Source organism: Pongo abelii, chromosome X (genome assembly GCF_028885655.2).
Source record: "Pongo abelii isolate AG06213 chromosome X, NHGRI_mPonAbe1-v2.0_pri, whole genome shotgun sequence".
Taxonomy (NCBI): Eukaryota; Metazoa; Chordata; class Mammalia; order Primates; family Hominidae; genus Pongo; species Pongo abelii.
The window spans coordinates 113,297,541-113,321,003 of record NC_072008.2 but is presented as its reverse complement, the minus strand read 5'-3'; the positions used below and the strand labels follow the sequence as shown (position 1 = coordinate 113,321,003).

General features: G+C 46.1%; 1 protein-coding gene across 5 annotated transcripts in view; it reads right to left on the bottom strand.

The window, feature by feature from the left end:
• Positions 1-23,463, bottom strand: part of FRMPD3 (FERM and PDZ domain containing 3) — a 161,030-nt gene that overhangs the window by 99,039 nt on the left and 38,528 nt on the right. For 2 of the 5 annotated variants that reach the window (XM_054544936.1, XM_054544937.1), the window contains exon 1: positions 5,193-18,152. The exons of 2 other annotated variants lie outside the window; for them this stretch is intronic. The gene's annotated coding sequence lies outside the window, so the exon portion shown is untranslated. Of the gene's footprint in view, positions 1-5,192; positions 18,153-23,463 lie in introns of those variants that run through there. One more of the 5 variants, XM_054544940.1, reaches the window with a different exon arrangement.

Sequence of the window (23,463 nt, the reverse complement as noted above, 5' to 3'; positions counted from 1 at the left end):
CTCCCCATCTCACAGATGGGGATGCAGCAGGCAAGGGGCAAATCAGAAACGGCATGAGGAAGAGACCCAGGACACCTTCCTGACTTAGGCCAATTTCCCACTCACCAGAGGCTGTAGTGTGAGTGTGTCTGTGTGTGTGCATGTGTGTGTGTGTGTGTGTGTGAAAGAGGAGATCAAAAAAAGAAAGTAGGAAGTGGAGAGAATTCCAGAAGGCGGGAGGGAATGGTCATGATGGGAAAAGTGGAGCTGGCAGGGAAAAGACCAGCAGGCCTGAATTCTTCCCCTCAGTGAACACATCTCTCTGAGGCCAAGCTGGGCTGCAGAGCCCTGGCACAGAATGCTAAGCCAGAAGAGGGTCCCCGGCCACCCAGATCTCTCTCTCCTCTTAGATCTCAGACTTCAGCCTGTCAAGGGCTGAACTGTAAACAAACCTTGGAGGGCAGAAGGGGGAGCAGGTGTGGGCAGGAGCTTCTGGGAACTTCCCAACAAGTAGCTGCCTCCAGCAGCCAAAGACCCAGGGCTCAAATAGCACCCCTCTGGGGGCTGTTTGGCAGGTGCCTGCTGCACAGGGCTCTGGGCAAAGCCTCCTGAAGCCAAATGTGGGCCTACTCAGCTGGCTGGCTGTGCCATCTCCTTCCTTCCTGTGAGGCTACTAAGGCATCAATGGCCTGGGCCACCAGCCTTCCATGCCCCCAACCCCTGATGCTCATGAAACTCCTGGAGAATCTCAGAGTTGGCAGGGAGCTTGGAGGTTACTGACTTCCCCCTTGTCCACCCTCTGCTGATTTCCAGAAGCAGCAGGGGGAAGCTTTCTAGAAGATGACTGCAGCTGGGTATGGCGGGAAGGGCCAGATTTGAGCAAGTGGAGAGGGAGGGCACTGAGAATAGGCCCAGAGATAGAAGGGAACAGGCATATGTGGCACAAGGCATGAACACAATAGCCTGAGTAGATGAGGGGGTTGCTGGAAAAAGATTAGTTGGGAAGCAAGAAGCATAGCTGACCCGGCATAGACAGTGAGTAGGCCTTTCTCTCACTCCCTCTCTCATGTCTGGCTCCGTTGGGACTCTAGGTTCTACCCTCCACCCTCAACTCCCATGCCCCTTTGGGGAACTTGTGAAGAGAGGGGCAGGCCAGTCTAGCCAGAGCTGGACAGAGAAAGGCACATCTATGTCAACGCTTTGCCTAGATGTCTATCTGCTCCCCACGCTTGCCCGAGATGATGCAGGTTGCATCTGAAGCCAAGGACTTACGCCCAGCAGTTGCCAAGCTGACTTCCTGTGAGGCAGCAACCCCTGACTCCTTCCAGTGCACCATCTCTGAATTGTCCAATCAGGAGTACAGTCCAGGGACAGGGCAAAAATTAGGCCAAAAAGCCAGTAATCAAAGGAAGGTACATGAACAGAGGCCTGGTAAACTCATGTCACCTTGTCTGGAGGCATCCAGAAACGCCAACAGCAGCCCCAGGACAATGAGACACCTTTTATTCTGCCTAATTGCATCTTCCTGCTGAGAGGGAGGAAAGAATTATAAGGTCTTTCTTAAACAGTGGTCAGAAAAGGGGAGTGAAGTTGGCGAACCCTCCACCTAAGAATAAAAACCAAGGGCAAGAGCACGTGCTGTGCTGAACCACTAGCACAGAGGGCATGAGTTAGCACCAAAACACTCTGTACCTCCCCCACATTGGTAGCTGGGAAAACGCTGTCTGTTTCCTGAAGGTGAGTGACAGAGAAATTACAAACCTCAGAGCACCTGTGGGCTTGTCTTTGGGTGCATCAAGGACAGGCAGGGAGTGGGTGGGGAAGAAGATTGCATCCTACTATACAACCAGGCTTGGGGGAAACAGAATCCTAGGGAATCCTGAGAATCCACAAGCTCTCTATCTGGCAACACTGATTTGATGATGGACCCCAGACTTGACTCACTAAGGTAGAAAAGCAGACCCAGGCATTTTAGGAAGAATCAAAAAGAGTAAGGAAAAATGATTTTTTTTTTTTGGCCCAACTTTCAGTTACTCAGAAACAATCTATTAACCAGAAAATCCATTCCCTAAGTATTCAGGTTTGGGGATTACAATTTTTGTTTTGTTTTTTGTTTCATTTTTTTCTTTCAATAATTAAAATCCACAGAGCTGGGGCTCTCTGTTATGGAAGAATGCAAGCTCTGCTCTGATGTCTCCCTTCTTATAAGGGTAATAATAGCAGAGTCCCTTACTGTGAATCAGGACTTCCTCCACCAGCTTTTAGATAGCATTCATTCATTCATTAATATATGTAATAAAAGTTTACTGAGCACCTACTATGTGCCCAGCATAGTGCTGAGATATGGAGATAAATAAGGCCCAGTCTGTTCCCTTAGGGAGGCTGCAGTCTGAGGTGGAGGCAGGTATGTAAACAGACTAATATAAAACCATGTGCTACCTGGTACCACAGAGGGAAGCAGAGGATGCTATGTAAGCACAGAAGAGACTATGCCCCAACCGTGCTGTGACTCCCAGCAGAAGACCACCACTCCCTCCTCTCACCAAAGGTGAGAAGGACATTCCAGGAAAGGAATGTCAAACCTGACAGCAAATGAAAAGTTAAGAAGATTCAGTAAAGAGGGAAACCTCTAGGTATTTAAGTCACTACAATCATAAAAAGAAATCATAGAATAAATTCGGGCAAAACTGAAGGGAACGTTTAATTCGAGGATTAATGCTATCCACTGACTCCTTTCATGTCACCTTATGAAATGGTACAGTGCACTCTGAGAGGCCACAGAGACAACCAGGGACATAGCCCAGCACTGGACTTGCCAGCCACATATCTAACGCACCACCCCAAAGCTACACATGGAAGGTCTTCCTCTCATGAGAGAAGGCAGGAAGGGTGGACCACCAGCAGACGCATTGAGATCCAGCCAGAGTAATAGAGACCAAAGCTATAAAGCTCACATACCCCATTATGCCCACATTGAAGAGGGTCTATGCGAAGCCAGCTCTATGAATGGGCCAGGGCCAACAGTGAGGAGCTATAAATAACCCAGCTGCAGGGCCAGATGTGACACAGGAACATCAGCAAGGGACCTGGCCACATTCAGGTTTCAGGTTTCAGCTCACAGAGGCCAAGCTGGGGGGAGGGGGGCGAATATCAATGAGCACAGCAATACTATTTCTCATATCCTAGAAACAAGTCCCCCCCTCCCTCCCCAGGAGGTAGGAAGATGGCTTTGCCCAGTATTGCAAGTAAGGCTCTAAAAACTTTTCAGAAAATAATTCCTAATAAAGGTACTCAGAGCCATAATATCGTATTAACACCTCCAAGCCAGCAGACCAGACACTTGTCTAATTAATAAAAATTATAAAGCAGAACAACTTATTGATGTTACAGGCATGGCACTTAGTACAACAACAAAACCCAAATCCATGCAGAACACTCCATCTTCTCTAGGAAGCCCTCTTTCCGCCAACCTGTACAATCACTTCCTTAGTGCAAAGAGGGGCTGGGGAATGGAGAGCATAGTGTAGAGCTCTGGGCAACTGGCTTGGGGGAGGAGGGGACTGTAGGGAAGACAAACCTCTGTCTCATGCACAAATCTTCTAAAGGGTAGTTCCAACTTGAGCTCTGGAGTTAGTGATCTGGGCTGGAATCCCAAATCTGTGGCAAATTGCTTAACCTCTTGAGCCTCAGTTCCTTCATCTACAAAATGGGGTTCATGGGGTGCCTACTTCAAAGCACCTACGTGAAGATTAAATATACATGAAGTGCTGGTGCAAAGTAAGTGCTCAATCAGTAACTGCTATTAGCAATTATTGTTATCATCATTACAAGGCACCTACTGATACATTCTGCTGTCTTGTTATAGTGCACTCGATTTGCCTTTCTCCACAGGAGAAATAATAGGGATAATTTGAAAATTGATTCAAAACTCTTTGCACCTGGGCCATGACTTTAGATCTACAGAATAAATACACTTTGCTGTAGGGACAGCAAACTCGATTTTACTACTGCATTAAAGCCAAATTCTCATCATATTTCTAGTAGTTAACAGTGGGGGGGCTGAAGTAAAACTGTTTTGAGATCCCAGGTCTGCATCTCACTGGCTGTGGGACTCTGGGCTTGTGGACCTCTCTGTGCTTCAATTTCCTCATCTGTAAAATGGGGATAGTATCTACCCCATAAGGATGTTGTGAAGATTAAACAAGGCAATGCATATTAAGCACTTAGAACTGTGCCTGGCACACAGAAAGCACTGAGTGAATGCCAGCTACTGTTCTTACTGTACATGGACTAGGTAAAGAGCTTAGCACAATGTCGGCCACATAGTTATAATAGTAGCTACTAGGATCATCAGTACTCTAAGTAAAATGAGTGAACAGAAGGAAGATCTGGGTGTTCTCTGAGAAGGGACTGAGTTAGGATAAACTCGCCTTTAGGATCTCAGGCCCCTCTCCCCTGAGTTTTACAGAGCTTAAGAAAGGAAAGTGACAGGTATGCTCCTGCATATTCCCGATTGCTAACATTTCTGTGATTGGTGCACCACCTCTAAGGGTGGTCTTGCTTCTCCACCCCGCGGAGCTTCGTGAAGGCTGAGGCTCCAACCCGCCCCACCGGAGGGCAGGCCAGCCAGGGTATTCCGGCCCCATGGAAGCAGAGGCGCTGAGGGGCAGGGGTGGGAGAGGCAGCTAGAAGTCCCGGACACTTCCGAAGCATAATGGCGGGGAGAGCGGGGTCCTAGCACTCAGAGGGGCCGCCTCCGCCCCTGCTGCACTCGGGTGGTTTCCCTCCCAGCTTCTGGCTCCCCTCCCAGCTTCTGGTTCTCCTCACCCCTTATCTCCCCGATCCCCCCGCACCCCGCAGGGGAAAACTTCCCGCTCGCGCCGCCACTTTTCCAACAGCTTCCAAAACCTCATCCCCGCGTATCTTGCCTTCCAATTTCCTCTTTCGTGGCCTCGAAGGGACCCGAGGGCTGCCAGGCAACCCAAACGAATCCTTGGGATCTCGGGGTGAGGGACGGAGATGGATGTCTGCTCCCGACGCGCCAACTCACTCCAAAGACCAGGTGGAGGGGGGCCCATGCCAGCGCCGCCCTCAAGTCACTTTGAGGGGCGGGTAAAGACCCTAGCGCTCGACTGCCGACCCCCTAACCCCACAGACCCCTGCCTCAATGGCCAGGTGTCCCCCAACCCGGCTGCTCAGAGCGCAGTACTTACTGTCGGGCCCCCCTCTCGGCCGGGGCTGGGCTGCTGCCCGGCCCGGGAACCCTCTCGTTGCCTCCCTCTCGCGCTGCCCCTGGCTGTGCCCAGCGCCGAAGGTAGCGGCAGCGGCGTCTGTAGGAAGAGAAAGATCACGCCTGCCTTAGAAACCCAGCCCCTGCTGTGACCAGAATCTTAAAGAAGGAGGCGACTGGCTCAGCCCTAGAGCCGTGGCTGAGGTGGCAAACTAGCAAGAGAGCTGTAAACACGGCGTCTGCTGCCTCTCACCCACCCGCAATCCGGCCGCCGCCCGGGACAGTCGGCGCCCCCAGGAGGACCCCTCCCCTCGCCACCGGGGACCAGCCCACTCGGGGGACCTGGGAAGGGATAGGCTGGGAGGACATAGATATGCAGACAATTCAGCTGCCACTTGCTTACTTACTAAGTGCCAGGCACTGTGCTTTACATCCATTTTCTCATTCCAGCATCCTCTCCATTGTACGGAAAATAAAATTGAGGCTCAGAGGAGCAAAGCAAAGAGCCCCCAGTACAAGCGCTAATAATATGTGGTGGGACTGATTTAAACCCCAAAGGATCTCAAATTCCGGGCTGCCTGCCTCAAAAGCTACCTTGTGCTATTGCAAAGCAGCATTTGAATACCTGTGTCCCTACCTGCACTTTCCCAATTTTTTTCTGACTGGATTGGGAACAAACGGCAACTCCAAGTCAGTTTGCCTGTGGAGATGGGGCCCTGGCAGGCAGGATCCTGACTGCAGTGCCTAGAGCCAGGGAGTGGCCATCCCTCTTTACCTCAGACAATTCATTAATCCCACATTTATTATGTATCTACTATGTGCCAGACGCTATGGGAGACAGAAAAAAGAAAAGGAAGAAGTCTCAGTCCAGGTGGCATTCCAGGAGACAGTCACTGAGTCTTCGAGGTCTGGGTTATGCTAGAAGTGTCAAGGGGGTGACGGTGCAGCAGTCCTAAAGGAGGAGGCAACCAGTGTTCTCAGACACCCCTTCCATGGCAGAACTTCTGGAGCCACTGTTAGGGGACATGGGGAGAGACAGGGCTTGCAGAGACAATGTGGAGAGAATCCTCGTCCCATGGGGCTGATTCTGACTCCTTCCTGCTACTGGAGTAAGGACCCACACCACCCATTCCTCTTTAAAGGATGAGTGGAAGGCAGCTTTGTTGGGACATTAAGCTCCGTGGCTTCTTTATGGGAGCTACCCCAATCTTCATGCCTTGGCGATGGCATCTGTGAAATGAGAAAGATATCTTATGCCTTCCTTCTGGTCAAAATGATGAAATAACACAACATTTCCTGCCCCTTCTTAGTTTGATAATTTTAAAAAGAGCACTTTTAGAACCCGTATTTCTTTCAGCTTTGCCCCAGCTTATCCATGCAGTCATTCATTTAGCAAATATTTATTTACGTATTCATTTATTTTGAGACAAGGTCTGTCTCTATTGTCCAGGCTAGAGTGTAGTGGTACGATCTCAGCTCACTGCAACCTCTGCCTCCTGGTCATTTAGCAAATATTTACTAGCATCTACTTTATGCTAGGCACTGTGCTAGAAGCAGGGCACCTTTGTAGTTCTGTGGAGGGGAGTCTGCATGGAGGTGGAAAAATTACAGGGCTGGAAGTTAAGAAACACATTTGAATCACTAGTTCTTTTGACTACATAGCTGTGTGACCCTGGATGAGTCATGTATCCTTTGGGGACTTCAGTTTTCTTGTTGGTCAAACAGGGATAATAACACCTTCTTATCCTACTTCACGGGAGTATTTGTGTGGTTCGATGGAGATAATAGATGTGAAGGAGCTTTGAAAAGTATAAAGCCACTAGACAAATGTCAGGGATTAGTCTGTCTCCAAGGTGGGAGGGGGCTGCTGGAAAGTAAAGCTTAAAAGAAATCCTGGCTGACTCTCCCAAACTGATTGCACTAAATTCCATCTTCCTTGAATCACTGAGCCTGCACCTGGGTGGGAGTCTCTGCTCTGTGAAATACCGTTCTCCCTCAGCAGTGCCCATGACACACGAGTTAGTGATGACTTGGCCTTAAGCCTCGGAGATTGTTTTGGGGACTTGAATGGAACCAGCAGGGCAGACTTGGCTCTGGTTTTCTAATTATTGGCAATGGCAATCTCCTCTTCTCACTTGAGCCCACCCAACTCAAGGACTGCAGGTGTCTGGGTAGAAACCACTTGAGGCCTCCAAAGACACCCATTTCAGAAAGCACAGGGCTCACGTCAGACAGCAGAAGTTGGCCATGGGGGTGGGTGCTTTATTTTGTTGGAAGCTGGGGGTTCTGTATTCTGCCCAGATGGCTGAGATCTACAACAGAACTAGTGGAGACTTTGGGAAGGTCTTTAGCTTGCTCTTATCACCCCCTATAAGCCACCCCAAGTATACCTACAATCTAAATTACAGTACTATGCTTGCTATGCAAACATAGCTTCAAGACGATTTCCCAAATTTCCAGAAGCACTCTTTTCTACTCTCTCCTACCCCAAGTAAATGCACACTGTAAGGAAATATAGGGTCTTGCTAGACAAAACCAGTTTCCAGACAAATCCACTAGCCTCCTCCCTTCCCCTCTCCTTCCCACTAGTTTGTAATCCTGAAGCCCCTTGGATATAAAAATGCTAGAACTGATGGCAGAGCAGAAAAGGAACCTGGGAACCACAGGCAAGCCTGGAGTTGCACTGCACAGCTCTGGAGCTGAACCAGAATGGAAGTCAGAGGGAGCAACAGAAAGCACCCGGCCTTAAGCCAAGGCACCTGCAGCCAGCAAGTCCCTGGGGGAAGTGCAGAACAGACAGACTCCACACCCAGCCTCCCTTGGCAGTCTCAGAGCCTGTTCCTCTTGCGGCTGAAGCTCCTTTCAATGTCTTCATAGATTCCCTTGTCATATCCATCTCATCCAGGCTGCTCCTCTTAATAAAGTGCCACCGTGGCCACTCCAGACAGGCTGATGTTATCCTTCACTCTCCTGCCCTTCTTCCCAGCATGGGTCACACAGCAGTGATTCAGGCCTCCCAGGTCACCGTGCGGTCTCCTGGGGAAATGTTTTCTGAGTGCTCAAGCTAGGGTTTGATGGGAGCTTTGGATGTGGGCGTATCAAATACTCCTTCCTTGCCCATCAGGGTGGCCTGAACCCTGGATTCACTCTTGCCCTGAGTTCCCATGCCTACCCCAGCTTGCAACTTCTTCACTGGACCAGCTGCCACTGCTCTCTCCAACTGTATAACCTGTGTCTAATTTACGAAGCCTTTCTCCCAGTGGTTGTCAGGGGATCTGTGCCCCCATGAAAGACCAGAAAGCTTCAAGATCCAAATGAATGAATCACTGATGGTGAAATTTCAGGCACAATGACAGGCAATTGAGGAGACATATTTGATCACATCATGTTTATCTATGTGTAAGGCTGGCCCTGAGGATATTCTGGTATTTTCCCTCAAATATAATGAAGACTTGGGATAGATAATAGCAAAAAAGGCGATAGAAAATACACCAGGCTGGGAACAGGGACATCTTGCTGCTCATCCCAGCTCTTACACTAATTAGAGGTATGACCCCACACCTTCCCTTCCTAGGCCTCAGTTTCCCCCATATATCAAGAGATCACTGACTTAGCTAATTTCCAGGGTTCCTTGTTGTTTTAATAAGCTCAGATTCTAAGCTGTCTGGCATGGAAAGAGAGTGATGTTCCTCCAAGAGTGGGCCCTGATTCCAGGACTCTGGCCATGGCACTGTGTAGGCATGGGGGTTAAACAGAGAGGAAGGGCTGGCACTATGGACATGGGCTTGGTGCTCCTGTTCAACAGTGCAGCCAGTGTCTGACCCACCCTTTGCTATGAGAGCAAAGGGAGAATTCGTTCATTGCCTCCACTCCTTCTTGTACCCCTCAGGCTCCCAGTGGTAGCTATGTGCCTGTGAAACCCCCCCATTCCCCCCATGACTAATTATATCTGCCCTAGGATGAGGGCTGACATTCCCTCCATCAGCACCTATACCACCATCCCACTTGTTCAAATCTTACATTCCTTACTTAGTGATGGGTAAACAACTGCTGCTTCAAACCCCTCTGAGTGTCCCTAATTGTCCTGGCACACCCCCAACACTGCTTCAGATCCAGCAACTTAGGGGTTAATGCCTGGCCCCATAGGGGCCTTCCAGAACACTGCTTTGTCAGTGCACCTGCCATATAGGCAATACAAGATTTTAAATATCACCCTAGTCCAGGATTCCATTCTAGTTCAATGCCCCTCTCCATTCCCAGGCCATTTCTCTATGAAGATTTGTCAAGGGCTTTTTTTTGGTGGGGATCCTTTCGTTGTTGTTGTCGTTGTTTTGGTTTTTTTCAAGGGCTTTTTTGAATTGGTGCCCGACTTCCTGCCAGAGTCAGGTGGACCCTGGTTGTTTCACAGAATGAAGACAAAGAAGGCAGCAGGGGTGGAGGATCGGGAGGGGACTGGCTCCGTAGTTAGTGCAACTGCCCTGGTGACCCTCAGCCCTGTGTCCTGGATCCAGTTGCCAGGGGATGAGGCCAAATATGTTGAAGTTGCAGGGATATTCCTTCTTGCTATTATCCCTGCAACCACTGGTTTCCTCATCCAAGGGCTGTCAGGTGTTCCTGACTGACCCCCAGGCCCACCTGGGGTACTTGCTGTTATTCTTTTTCCCTCCTTCATAGCTAACCTCTTCCTTTCTGCTCGTAGCCGGAGCAAGCCTCCCTAGCACTGAAAACCCCCCTCACTTGGCCCCTCTCTTTCCTCCCTCTGCTATTCCACATCCTTCTCCCTGCCAAGGCCTAGCTGCTCCAATGGGTGCTTTGCCCCTGTGGTGCGAATGTTCTGTTCTCGCTGGGCCCGGTATTAATTTGCTCTCATTTGTGAGCTGCTTTGTTAACGTGCGTGGCCTTTTCTCAATGTGTAGTGCTGCTCCCTGCTACCTCTGTTGCCTCCCCACCCACACCCTCCTTAACCTTGTAATAATGTGCCCTCCCCTGTGGAGATGGGGGCTGGGCTTTTGAAAGCACTTTTTATATGTGATGTAGTAAGTTCACCACATCCTCAAAATCACCAGAGGATATGAGGCCGGAGTGATTCCTGATCCCTGTGGAATGAGTGAGGAAACTGAGGCTTGGAGAGGTGAGAAGGCTTTTTTGCATGGATAGCTACTGTGTGATGTCCAAGCTGGCCTAGAAGCACAGCTCATTCCCATGGCACCCCACATGCTTATGTCATTCATCTTCTGCAATGCCCCTTTGAGGCCCCAACTGAGTCCCCAGAAAAGTGTACATATGCACACACACACATATATATTTTGCTTACTATTGTGTAAGCAGTCATAAAACCTCTGAGGGTCAGGCCCCTGTGTCAGTATTTTTTACAAGCTGTTCAGGTGATTCTAAGGTGCAGCCAGGGGTGAGCACCACTGCCTGAAAAGAAGATATAAAAATAGGAGACAAGAGAATTGGCTTTAGTGGCCAAGAGCTTTCTTTAAAAACCTTTGGCCTCCCCAATAGGAACTGAAGGTAGAGTGAATGTGAACTATGGCCCTAGCTTCCATGCCTCAGTTTCTTCCATTCTGCAGGCCTTTGCAATCCTTCCCCCATGCTGTGGACTAGCTTAATAAATTAGACATCACTGAGGTTGCTGTGGGAAGGGGTATAAAGAAAGAAACACATCTCTCTCCCCATATGCACATGCTTGCCAATTGCTGTGTAAGTGTATATTTAATATTTTCTGCCTGCAAGGGTGGAGCTAAATTGCCCTGATTGAGGAAGCCATGGGGTCTAACTAGAGGTGAAGGATAGATACTTTGCTGTCAATCAACTAGAAAGAGGTGCTCCTCAGGTAACAGATAAACTTTTAGGAATAATAATCATCCTAATAGCTATCATGTATTAATCACTTACTATGTGACAGGCATTTCAGTTATAGTACCTCATTTAATCCTCATAATTAGTCTCTGAAGTAGGCATTGCTTTTTTTTTTTTGACAGAGTCTTACTCTGTCGCCCAGGCTGGAGTGCAATGGCACAGTCTTGGCTCACTGCAACCTTTGCCTCCCAGGTTCAAGCGATTCTTTCAAGCAATTCTCCTGCCTCAGCCTCCTGAGTAGCTGATATTACAGGTGCCCACCACCACACCCAGCTAATTTTTGTATTTTTTAGTAGAGATGGGATTTCACCATGTTGGCCAGCCTGCTTGAACTCCTGACCTCAGGTGAGTCACCCACCTTGGCCTCCCAAAGTGCTGGGATTACAGGCATAAGCCACAGCACCCAGCCTGAAGTAGGCACTACTATTATATCTATTTTACATATTAGGAAACTTAGGCTCAAGAGGTTAAGTTACTTGCCCAAAGGCCTCCCAGCTAGGAAGCAAGGGTGTTTTGTTTGACCTACATAGTGTTTTCAAAGCACTTTAATTCATTGTTAACACTTTAAAATCCTCAGATTTTATATAAGAATCTGGATTTTTGTCTTCTCTTGAAAAATCCTATCTGGCAACCCTGGACCTGAAGGGCCCACCCAACAATAATTAGCTGACCCTAAGTAGCAGTACCCCTTATGGATAAGGGATGGGATCTCCAGGTCACCCCAGTCCTCACCACTCTTTCCATACCCTCATCATGGGGCCAAGTGTCAGCTAGCATTTAATATTGTATTTGTACTGTTGTGTTGCCGTTTTTATTAAAAGAATAATAAAGAGGAAAATGGGACATTTCTTCGGCATACATTTGATCTTCCCCTAGTGAGTACATAATCCGTCCCCTCCATTCCCTTCCACCGCCTCTTTAACATGGTGAGAGGAAAAGCTGGGCACCCCACTCTTGGCCTGCTCCTCCCAGAGTATTGGTGCTTTGGAGGGCAGTTATAGGTGGCTGAGGTTATAGACAGTCTCTGGCTTGTGGAGGCAGGCCCAGAGTTGGGAGGGAGGAATAGGTTCCCAGAGGACCTCAGCAGCAGAAGATAACTGAACTATACTTTCTAAGACCAATTGTCTAGTCTGGCTTCCTTACTAAAACAGGCATAGTAACAATAACAGCACTGTGTCTACTTTATGGTTATTATGAGGGTTAAATGAGTATATGTACACATACATGTATATTTAGAATCATGCCTGGCTCAGAGGAAGTGCTTAACAAATGTTAGCTATTTTTATTATTATTAAATGCCATGTTGATTTCCCTTTTGTCATCCCTTAGCCTTTAACATATGGTTTTGTTTGAAAGTTTCAGCCGGATCTAAATGATACTGTGGATTATTAATGGACTCCCATGATGAGTCACTATTATGGGCAAACAGGAATATTATGGATGCTTTTTCCCACTGAAACAGACTCCTTCTAGAGCCAATCATGGAGGTTCTGGGTGACATTTTATTAAGAGGATGGCATTTCGTACTCTAGAGAGAAGGTAGTCTTGCCTTTCTCATGGGGACCATACCAGGCTTTCATACTTTCATACTTTCACACTTGCTGTTTCTTTACCCAGAATGCCCTCTGCCACCTTGTTTACCTGGCAACCTCCTACTTATCCTTCTGGACTTAGCTCAAGAGTCACCTTATCTGGGAAACCCTATCTGAACCTCATCTGCCTCCTTAGGCAGAGTTAATTTTAAAGGCTACCTTCCACTAGAATGTGAGTTTGTTGAGGGCAGGGTGGGACATATGTCTTTTTTTTTTTTTTTTTGTGGGACATATGTCTTGTTCACTGTATCCCTGGCACAGGAATAGGTACTCAGTAAGTGCTCTTTGAATGAACCAGAGTGGGGAGGGATGTGTGAGGAAGAAAAGGGTTCAAGATGACACCCCAGCAGCCACATTTTGGTTGGGGGCTCTCTGGCTCCCAGCAAACCTCCTAATTCTGCTTCTGTCTGGCACCCCAAGTTCTTCAAACTAACGTCATAGATTCTCTGCACTCCTCCTGCACCTATTCTAAGTCTCTCCTGTAGAACAGGTGGACGTGACCATTTGCAGAGCCTTTTCCCACTTTGAGCATGCCCCTTCTCCTTTGGACAGCCTCTCACTGTGATGGATCCATGCGCTCCTCATTCCCCAGGCTTTGCAGGGTGTCCCCAAAGCATTGAGAATTTCCTGGGGATCCTCCTGAGCATCAAAATGATGTTTTATGTCCCCATTCCCTTGAGCCCTACTCTCTCACTATGTCTTCCTTCCCAACATATCTGGATCTCCAATACCTCTATCTGAAGGGGATTTCCAGCATTGGGATGCTAGTTGGGGAGCTATTTCTGGGTGAGTGAGGTTCCAGTCCTCCTTCAGTCACACCCCACAGTCTGCCCCCTAAATTAGGAGAAGATTTTCTTCAAGTCATTGTAAGTACCAGTTTTGCGTGGAAGACTAGGCTAAAACAGCTGGGTGAGATTTGTATCAGCAATCCTGCCACCTCTGTTAACAACAACACAGGGTAGCCATGGAAGCCCCTCAGCCCTGCTTAGCAGTCTTTCTCCTTCCACTGCTACCTAATGTGGTCCTGGTCACCATCTCCTATGTCATAGCACCTTTCCTGTCATGTTTCCTTTAGGCGATCTGAGTTCCTTTGCCAGGAGCAGCCTGCCTGCGTGCAAAAACAACTTGAGAGCCATTAACAGGAAAGTGCATCTTTTTGAAAAGCCGGATGATTCTAAGGCATTAGTGGACACCTTTGCAATCCTGTTTCAGAAAGAGCTAATGTCTCTTAAACTGGCTGGCACTGAGCCAAGAAGTGTTCTGATAGCAGCCTCCAACTATGAGAATGTGACCAAGGACCCAGGGTATGCTAGAGGAGCCAGGTAAGATCGGGGAGCAGTGAGAAAACCCAGGACATGAGTTCCCATAGAGTGCCAATCCCAATGCCACATGCACGTGCATGCACACACACACACATCCAGAAACACAGGCAGGGCCACACGTTGGCACGAAAACACCACCCACGCTCTTGCTACAAGACCCACATGTGATTTGCCAACAAACTGCAAATTAACCTCCTAGTGAACAGATTAATGGTATTCATGGTAATTTACACTCCAAGTTTCATAGCAACAGACTGAGCATTCTGGTTGTGGAAGAATTCAAGGATTTTTAAGTTCTTGGAGACATTGTAGTAATTAACCTGATAAGCCTATGCAAACTAGCCCTAATTTGACACTGTCATTTTTGAATCCAATATCCAGGATATTTGCCCAGAAGGTTGCCCATTGCCACTCCAGATCATTGGCTTGAGGTGCTAAGCGGACAGATGCCAGTCTGCATTTGTCTATGCAAATGAGGCCCCTGAGCAGAACTCCCCATCAGGCCTGGAAAGGTACTGGACAATTACAAATGGTCTGCTGCAGGGCAATGAGAATGGAATCAAGGCTTCCAGGAGAAATGGGGAGGGGGCCCCAGCCAATTTGCACAGGTCTGACAGCTATTTCTTTAAGGTCCATGGTTTGAGCATGAAAACTCCTTACTTGGACAAGAATTTGGGTTTTCCACCTGAAGGTCAGGAAGAAGCAGCCTCTTTGTGGCATACTGCCAAGTGCCACTAGAATTTTTTATTTTTTCCAGAAAGATGAGCTTCCTAAAATAAAACCAAAAGCTGGGGTTCCCAGTTTCTTCCCTGGGAAGGTGAAGTTTAATTGGCTCTGTTGCCCATTTTGAGCAAAAATCACAGAACGTACTCAACTCCCTCATCAAATCAATCAGCCTATGGGCACAGCTTGTGTGCTCTCTCTGCGGGTGGACTGGTTCCTGTCTAATAATGTGTAGCCTCAGGGGGTGGCCACTCCTCCTCCCACTCCCACACTGAGCTCCATCCTTGACCTCATTCTTGTTTGATCTCTCAAACCACCAGGGCTCACTGAACTCCCTGGTAAATCCACCCTGTGTTTCCTGCTCTGCAGGGCACAGCAATGAAGTGCCAGAGAGGAGATCATTCTTGCCCACTGGCAACCCACTGCTGTTGCCCAGCTCAGCTCTCCCCAGGACCTCAGGTGGCTATGGCTCTTTCAGCTGCAGCCCTATAGAACAGCTTTGTTGAGTCTTCACTGAGGGTAGGGGAGAGCTGCAGAGCTCTCTGTGCACGGAAATACTGCAGAGAAACTGTTCAAGTCACCCAGACCCAAAGCCCCCACTAACAGGTTACCACCTAGAACTCAGAGCGCTTTCTGGAATGCACGGTCAGACACAGTGGTGATCACAGTGGCTTTACCATGCTTAAAAAGCTAACACTCAGAGGTGATAAAACACTTGGAACTTTAAAGCCATTAGGTAATAACTATCTTTATCTGTCTTCCTGACTAACCTTTAGCTAAATCAGGATTTCAAAAGTGTTAGATGGCCTCCCATGCAGCTGCTGGCTTCCTCTCTGAATATGTACATGGAGCCATCATTCCAAGTTGCTGCCTATGGCCACTCTCAACTCTTGTCTACCTTCCCATTCTCACCATGCCCAGGCCCCTATTCACCCAGGCTTCAACCCATCTTCTTTGACTCCCAGCAACACTTAATGTCTGTGGCACCAGCTCCCAGAAGTATCGGCCAAGGACCCCAGGGACTGCAGAGTACACAGTACTGCAAGAGGGATGCAAATCCATACACCTGGAAGCATTGTCTGTGGTCTCAAATAATAACCCACAATAATGATGACGATGATGAGAACAGCTTCCATTTGGGGAGCATTTACAGGTCAGTCACTTTACATGAGCTCTACATGAAGTATCTCACTGAATCTTCACAACTCTGTCAGCTTGGTACTATCATTAGCCCCCTTTTGCAGACAAGGACACTGAGGCAAAGGTTTAAGAAACTTGCTAAAGATCACACAAGGAAGAGGCAACACCGGAAATCAAACTCCTAGCTGACAGATGCCAGAGACTGGGCATTTAAGTGCTATCCTGAAACATCTCACACATGTATGTATCACTATTTACCAAACTTTAGGCAGATGTCATAATGTTTAAAAAACACATTTCTATTTTAAAATATCACTGCATTCATATTAGTTTGTGGTCATTATGTGTTTACTAAGAGTAAAGTTGCTGTGAAGAGTAATCCAGATTACGGGTCCGTGGCTTTGGCTGGATTGAAAACCAGGAACATTTTGTGCATACAGTATGCCCACCCTATGTCTTCTTACCCATGAAGTCACACATTCCTCTTATCTGCTCATCTTCTATGTTATCTCAAAGGCCCCATGTGTCTCTGTATATACGGCAGGAGTAGGAAGCTATGTCTACAGCTATCTGCATATTCAGTCACTTGTCATGCAAACATTTACTGAGATCTTATGATGTGCCAAACAGTTCTATACACTAGGGATACTCAGTGAACAAAATAGATTTTAAAGACATTCCTGTCCTAATGGAGCTTGCATTCTAGTGAGAAGACACAGACAGTAAACAAATAAATGGGCAAAATTATGAGATAGTTCAGAGAATAAGTGCTTTGGAAAAAATACAGCAAGAAAAGAGGGTGCAATATTTAAAAAGGTGGTCAGGAGAGGCCCCACTGAGAAAGTGATGACTGAGCAAAGAGCTGAAGAAGAGAGGGAGCCAGCCATGTTGATCTCTGGGGCAAGAGCCTGTCAGGCACAAGGAGTAGCACATGCAAAAGTCCAGAGATGGAATGTGCCTGGGGAGACCAACGACTGTGAAGAAGTCCAGTGTTGCTGAAAGAGTTTGTCTGTGACAATGTATGTGAATGGTTGTGTGTGTAGCGATTCAGCAGTAGGCTGTGTCATTAGATTTCCAAGTGGGCTATGAGGCCCACCTTAACGACACTTGCTTGCTGGACTAGTCCTAGGTGAAATTATGAGGCAAATGTGCATGCCTGTTGATCCTCAACCCCCTAGTCCTTCCTTTTTGTCTCTCTAGGAGCCAAGTTGCCTTCTCAGAATTCAGGGCCTCTGCAGTGCTCTCTGCCATCACAGCCAGTCCCCAGCTTAAGGAATAAAGAGTACAGTTGGGAGTTCACAGATCTGGGCTTGCTTCCAGTTTCCACTACTTATTAGCTCTGTGACTTTCTTTGGGTAGGCACATCATCTACTTTTCTGAGCCTCAATTTCCTTATCTGTAAAATGGAAATAATAAAGTATTGTGAGGATTGAGATAATGTATGTAAAGTGCTAAGCCCAGTACCCAGCACTTAATAACTGCTCAAGAAATTATAGCTATTACTCATCTACACCCAAGCATGAGTTATAGAGAACAATCTGTGCACCTTCAGTCCTCTGAAAAGCCTGTGGATTTTGTATAAGGAAAATTCTTGAACACGCCAATTGTGGATTGTCAGTAGACAGAAAAAAAATCAAGTAGAATCATCATTGTGGGAAGTGTCCTAAATGCCTAACATTACAAATGGGTTTTGATACTTAGAAAGGTTAGAAACCATTGGCATCAATGGTTGCCTTTTCTAGGCGGGTTTGCATTTAGCTTCAAGCTGATAGGGCCTCTGAGTGGTATCATTTCCAGCATCATTGAACAGGTAGGAAATTCAAGTGAAGACTTAGCTCACCATATCCAGCTCGAGGAAAGTATTTACATAGTCTCTTCCCCCTATACTTTGTTGCTTCTGCTCTGATGGGAATGTAGGAGAGGTAAGAATCACTGTTCCAAATGCATAAATGCATAGCAGGCAACCGCTGGGACTGGTAGACCTTCCAGCCCTAGGGGCCTAATGGTGTAGTCTTCCTCACTTTCACATATCTCTAGGTACCCTCCTGCTGGCTCATCTTCCTCTTCTGCCTGCACTCTGAACAGATGATCCTGGCCAACCACAGAGTGGCCACTGAGAAGGTGCATGGCGACAATCTCCAAGAAACCTTGCTGAGAGCTTTCTTGAGCTTGTGCATGGCAGAGCTTGGTCACAGGAGCACCTTACCATACAGAATGGATGCATCCTGGACAAGTTTCTTGCAAATCAAATGTTCACATATCAAAGCCTATTTTCCATTTAACTTTTAACATATAATTGGATATGTGTTTCTCCGAGGGCAAAAAAATGGGGCTCTGAGACTTAATAAAAATCATATTTATGAATGCAATGCAGCAACACACTTGAAAATCACAAATGTGAATGGAAAAAATGAGAATTTTCTTATAAAATATTAACAATGCCCCCAAATGAGTCACAAGATCTGAATAAAAAATAGCTAACGTTATTTTGATGTTTGGCACAATAGCTTAAAGGCCTAAAAGAAAAACAATTACACCTTAACCAAACAGAACACACTGGACTGAAAAGTTGCCCAGTTTCTATAAAACTGCCTTTCTAATGTTCTACAGCAGGAGATCATGCAATATTCTTTGGCTGCTCAAATCCTGAGCTTTAGCACTCTGGAGAAGCTGCTGGGTTTAAGAAACAAACAGGTTAATCCAGACCAGAGAACAGACCAGGAAGCACAGACGTGACACTGCTTTAAAATGCCCCAGGAAATGAGTTAATTGGGAGCACGGGGGTATGGGAAGACTTTCTGGTAACACAAGATTCAGAAGACTTGAAACGTCTGTAAAATGAGTCTCTGGGTAACATATAATGAATCAGTTCCCCAATTTCTAAATGTTGCTTCAGCTAGTGTCTTTTTTTTTTTTTTTTTTTTTTTTTTTTGACAGGGTCTCGCTTTGTCACCCAGGTTGGAGTGCATTGATGCAATCACACCTATCTGTAGCCTTAACCTTCCTGGCTCAAGCAATCCTCCTGCCTCAGCCTTCCCAGCAGCTGGGACTACAAGCATGCACCACCACACCAGGCTAATTTTTTGTTATTATTGTAGAGATGGGAGTCTCATTATGTTTCCCAGGCTGGTCTCAAACTCCTGGGTTCAAGCCATCCTCCTGCCTTGGTCTCCCAAAGTGCTGGGATTACAGGAGTAAGCCACCATGCCCTGCTGCTAGTGTCTTTCTATAGTCTCCAAACAATGAAAACTCCCGTGAAAGGGTTTCTAGCTGTTGTATTTCCCCAAAGTATGTTCCAGGGAACACTAGTCTTCATAAGAGGGATCCATGGGCAAAAACGTTTGAGAAATGTGATGTACTCTAAATCAGTGCTTCTCGAAATTTAATGTGTATACAAATCACCTGAGGATGTTGTTACCATGCCAATTTTGACTTGGAATCTCTGAGGTAGAGGCCTGAGATTCTGCATTTTTAGCAAGCTCCCAGGTGATGCCTATGTTGCCATCCTCAGATCACACTTTGGCAAGGCTCGAAATGTCTTCTTGGATATTCATGATCCTCATTAGAATATTAAGGGCTCTGCAGTAAAGTTTAGCTTATCTAACCCAGCATTCTTCAAACTCATTGGTACCCAGAAACCCTTTTTTCCCCATGGTACCTATTACTCTTTCACACTCAGGGTACCATGAAAGCCAATTTGGGAAATGCTAATCAAGCTAATACTACTCTACCTGGACTCACTTTGCATCATCTGAGAAATGTACATTTTGGGTCATGGCCATAGACCTCATCTACAGCTAGTTAATAGCACTGCAGAGACGCAGGTATGCCAGGGCTGTGAATTGCCATTGGTATTCAAAGACTCCAAGCTCAATGACAGCAAAATATCATAAAACTCTACTTACTATCCTGCCATATTCACTACTTTCCAAAGTGCTTTACAACCTTAATGTGGCTTGAACTGAAATCAAAGCAAGGAAAAAAGGAAGTGAAAGCAGGGAAAAAAGGAGCAGAGAGGAGCCTGGCGTTTTCGAAGGAGGTATGAAACAAGACAATGAGCAAATGATACTGAAATTAGACAGGAGGTAAGGGACTCAGGTTAGCTGGGGTGAGGAGAAAGAAGGAGGCATCAGCAAGGGATGTCAGTGAGCAGGGTGTCTCGGGGGTGGAATGAGGAGAGAACAATTACTCTGTAAAGTCCTACTCTATCAAATGAGGAGGAAAAAAACATGAAGGGAAGAGTCATCTTGTTTACCTGGTCTCCACCTATACAGGTCTCAGCTACTGTATTTGTTTTACTGTACAAATTGTTTGGCCAGAAGGCCCTCTCTGGGCAGATTCCTTATTCTCATTGCATTGGCTGCCAGATGGAAAGGGTCTGGGTTGTCAGTTCATCAGGAGGGCATCTGCTCATGCCCATGGTGGCCCGCCACTCCAGCCCCTATCCCAGTTAGCAGATGGGTCTGAGAGAGCTCTCCGATTATCAGAAGCCAGTGGCAGACAGTGCTCCCAAAAGCGTAAAAAGGGAGAGACAGAAACCTCTTTGTAGGCAGAGCCCCTAATATGAGAGATAGTACAACATAGAAGGTTCTCGTGTCAGACAGAGGTCATATCCCAGCTCTGCTCCTCACTAGCTGTGAGGTCATGGGGTAAATTAACCATTCGAAACCTCAGTTTTCTCTTCTCTAAAATAGGGCTAAGAATAGTATCTATCTCATAGCAACATGGTGAGGAATGATTAATGTAATCCTTGGAAAAGGTTTAGGACCATACCTGACACATAATAAGAACTCAGTAATTACTAATGGATATTAATACTATTTATTATTATTAAAAGCATTTTAGCACAGTGTTTAGCACAAAGAAAGTGCTTCACAAATGACAGCTGATATGATGACATTATGACAACAAGCACGCCAACAGTGATGATGTTGCTGTTATTGATGATAAGGGAGCTTGCTTTCCCTCAGCTCTGTTTTGGAGGTTGGCATCAGGAGATGATGTGATTTGAAAGGTTCTGGGGTCAGATAGTCATGGGTTTCAATCCTGACTCTACTACCCAATAGTAGGTGGTCAGTTTTCGCAGTTGTAAAATGCAGATGATAACAACATCTACCTCACCGCTGTGAGGATGAAATGAGATGATGTATGTGAGGTACCAAAGCCCAGTGCCTGGTGCACTGTAAACACCAAAAGCTATCAACCAGCTAGCTAGTCATCCAGCATCTGAGAACTTGAGAGAGCTCCAGGAAGGAAAGTTTCAGGGGTAAAAGTGCCCTCACAGTCCAATTTGAAAATCATGGACAGGCCCATGAAAAGCTTATGTACATACCACATGCCTTTCCACACGTTACCATTTCACACACACACAGGGACATAACGTATTCAGGCCCACATAAAGAAACCCACCTGTTTTCAGAAGAGACTTTCCAGTGTACAGAAGTTCTTGATTCACCACAAGCATTCTTATACACCAATAACAGACAAACAGAGAGCCAAATCATGAGTGAACTCCCATTCACAATTGCTTCAAAGAGAATAAAATACCTAGGAATCCAACTTACAAAGGATGTGAAGGACCTCTTCAAGGAGAACTACAAACCACTGCTCAAGGAAATAAAAGAGGATACAAACAAATGGAAGAACATTCCATGCTCATGGGTAGGAAGAATCAATATCGTGAAAATGGCCATCCTTCCCAAGGTAATTTACAGATTCAATGCCATCCCCATCAAGCTACCAATGACTTTCTTCACAGAATTGGAAAAAACTACTTTAAAGTTCATGTGGAACCAAAAAAGAGCCCCCATTGCCAAGTCAATCCTAAGCCAAAAGAACAAAGCTGGAGGCATCACACTACCTGACTTCAAACTATACTACAAGGCTACAGTAACCAAAACAGTATGGTACTGGTACCAAAACAGAGATATAGATCAATGGAACAGAACAGAGCCTTCAGAAATAATGCCACATATCTACAACCATCTGATCTTTGACAAACCTGAGTAAAACAAGCAATGGGGAAAGGATTCCCTATTTAATAAATGGTGCTGGGAAAACTGGCTGGCCATATGTAGAAAGCTGAAACTGGATCCCTTCCTTACACCTTATATAAAAATTAATTCAAGATGGATTAAAGACTTACATGTTAGACCTAAAACCATAAAAACACTAGAAGAAAACCTAGGCAATACCATTCAAGACATAGGCATGGGCAAGGACTTCATGTCTAAAACACCAAAAGCAATGGCAACAAAAGCCAAAATTGACAAATGGAATCTAATTAAACTAAAGAGCTTCTGCACAGCAAAAGAAACTACCATCAGAGTGAACAGGCAACCCACAAAATGGGAGAAAATGTATGCAACCTACTCATCTGACAAAGGGCTAATATCCAGAATCTACAATGAACTCAAACAAATTTACAAGAAAAAACGAACAGCCCCATCAAAAAGTGGGTGAAGGATATGAACAGACACTTCTCAAAAGAAGACATTTATGCAGCCAAAAGACACATGAAAAGATGCTCATCATCACTGGCCATCAGAGAAATGCAAATCAAAACCACAATGAGATACCATCTCACACCAGTTAGAATGGCGATCATTGAAAAGTCAGGAAACGACAGGTGCTGGAGAGGATGTGGAGAAATAGGAACACTTTTCACTGTTGGTGGGACTGTAAACTAGTTCAACCATTGTGGAAGACAGTGTGGCGATTCCTCAGGGATCTAGAACTAGAAATACCATTTGACCCAGCCATCCCATTACTGGGTATATACCCAAAGGATTATAAATCATGCTGCTATAAAGACACATGCACATGTATGTTTATTGTGGCACTATTCACAATAGCAAAGACTTGGAACCAACCCAAATGTCCAACAACGATAGACTGGATTAAGAAAATGTGGCACATATACACCATGGAATACTATCCAGCCATAAAAAAAGATGAGTTCATGTCCTTTGTAGGGACATGGATGAAGCTGGAAACCATCATTCTCAGCAAACTATCACAAGGACAAAAAACCAAACACCACATGTTCTCACTCATAGGTGGGAATTGAACAATGAGAACACATGGACACAGGAAGGGGAACATCACACACCAGGGCCTGTTGTGGGGTGGGGGGAGGGGGGAAGGATAGCATTAGGAGATATACCTAATGTTAAATGACGAGTTAATGGGTGCAGCACACCAACATGGCACATGTATACATATGTAACTAACCTGCACGTTATGCACATGTACCCTAAAACTTAAAGTATAATAATAATAAAATAAAATAAGTTCTTGATTCAAGACTTAAAGTGTTTTTTGTTTGTTTGTTTGTTTTGTTTTGTTTTGTTTTGACCCTCAGAGAGTGCTTTTTAGTTCAAGAAAAGGAGTTTGAAAAGGACATTAATAAAACCCACTGGACTGAAAGTGCCGGGTTGCAATCAAATCCAAAACACCTAGCCCAGTGGCTGGCATATGATGATGCACAGTAAATATCCACTGAAGAAAACGTCACATTTTCATCTCAAAATACTTTTGTGGTAATGGTGTCTCTATATTGTTTTAGGCCATGAATCAAGGATGTTTTTCTCTGCACTTGGGAAAGTCCTGT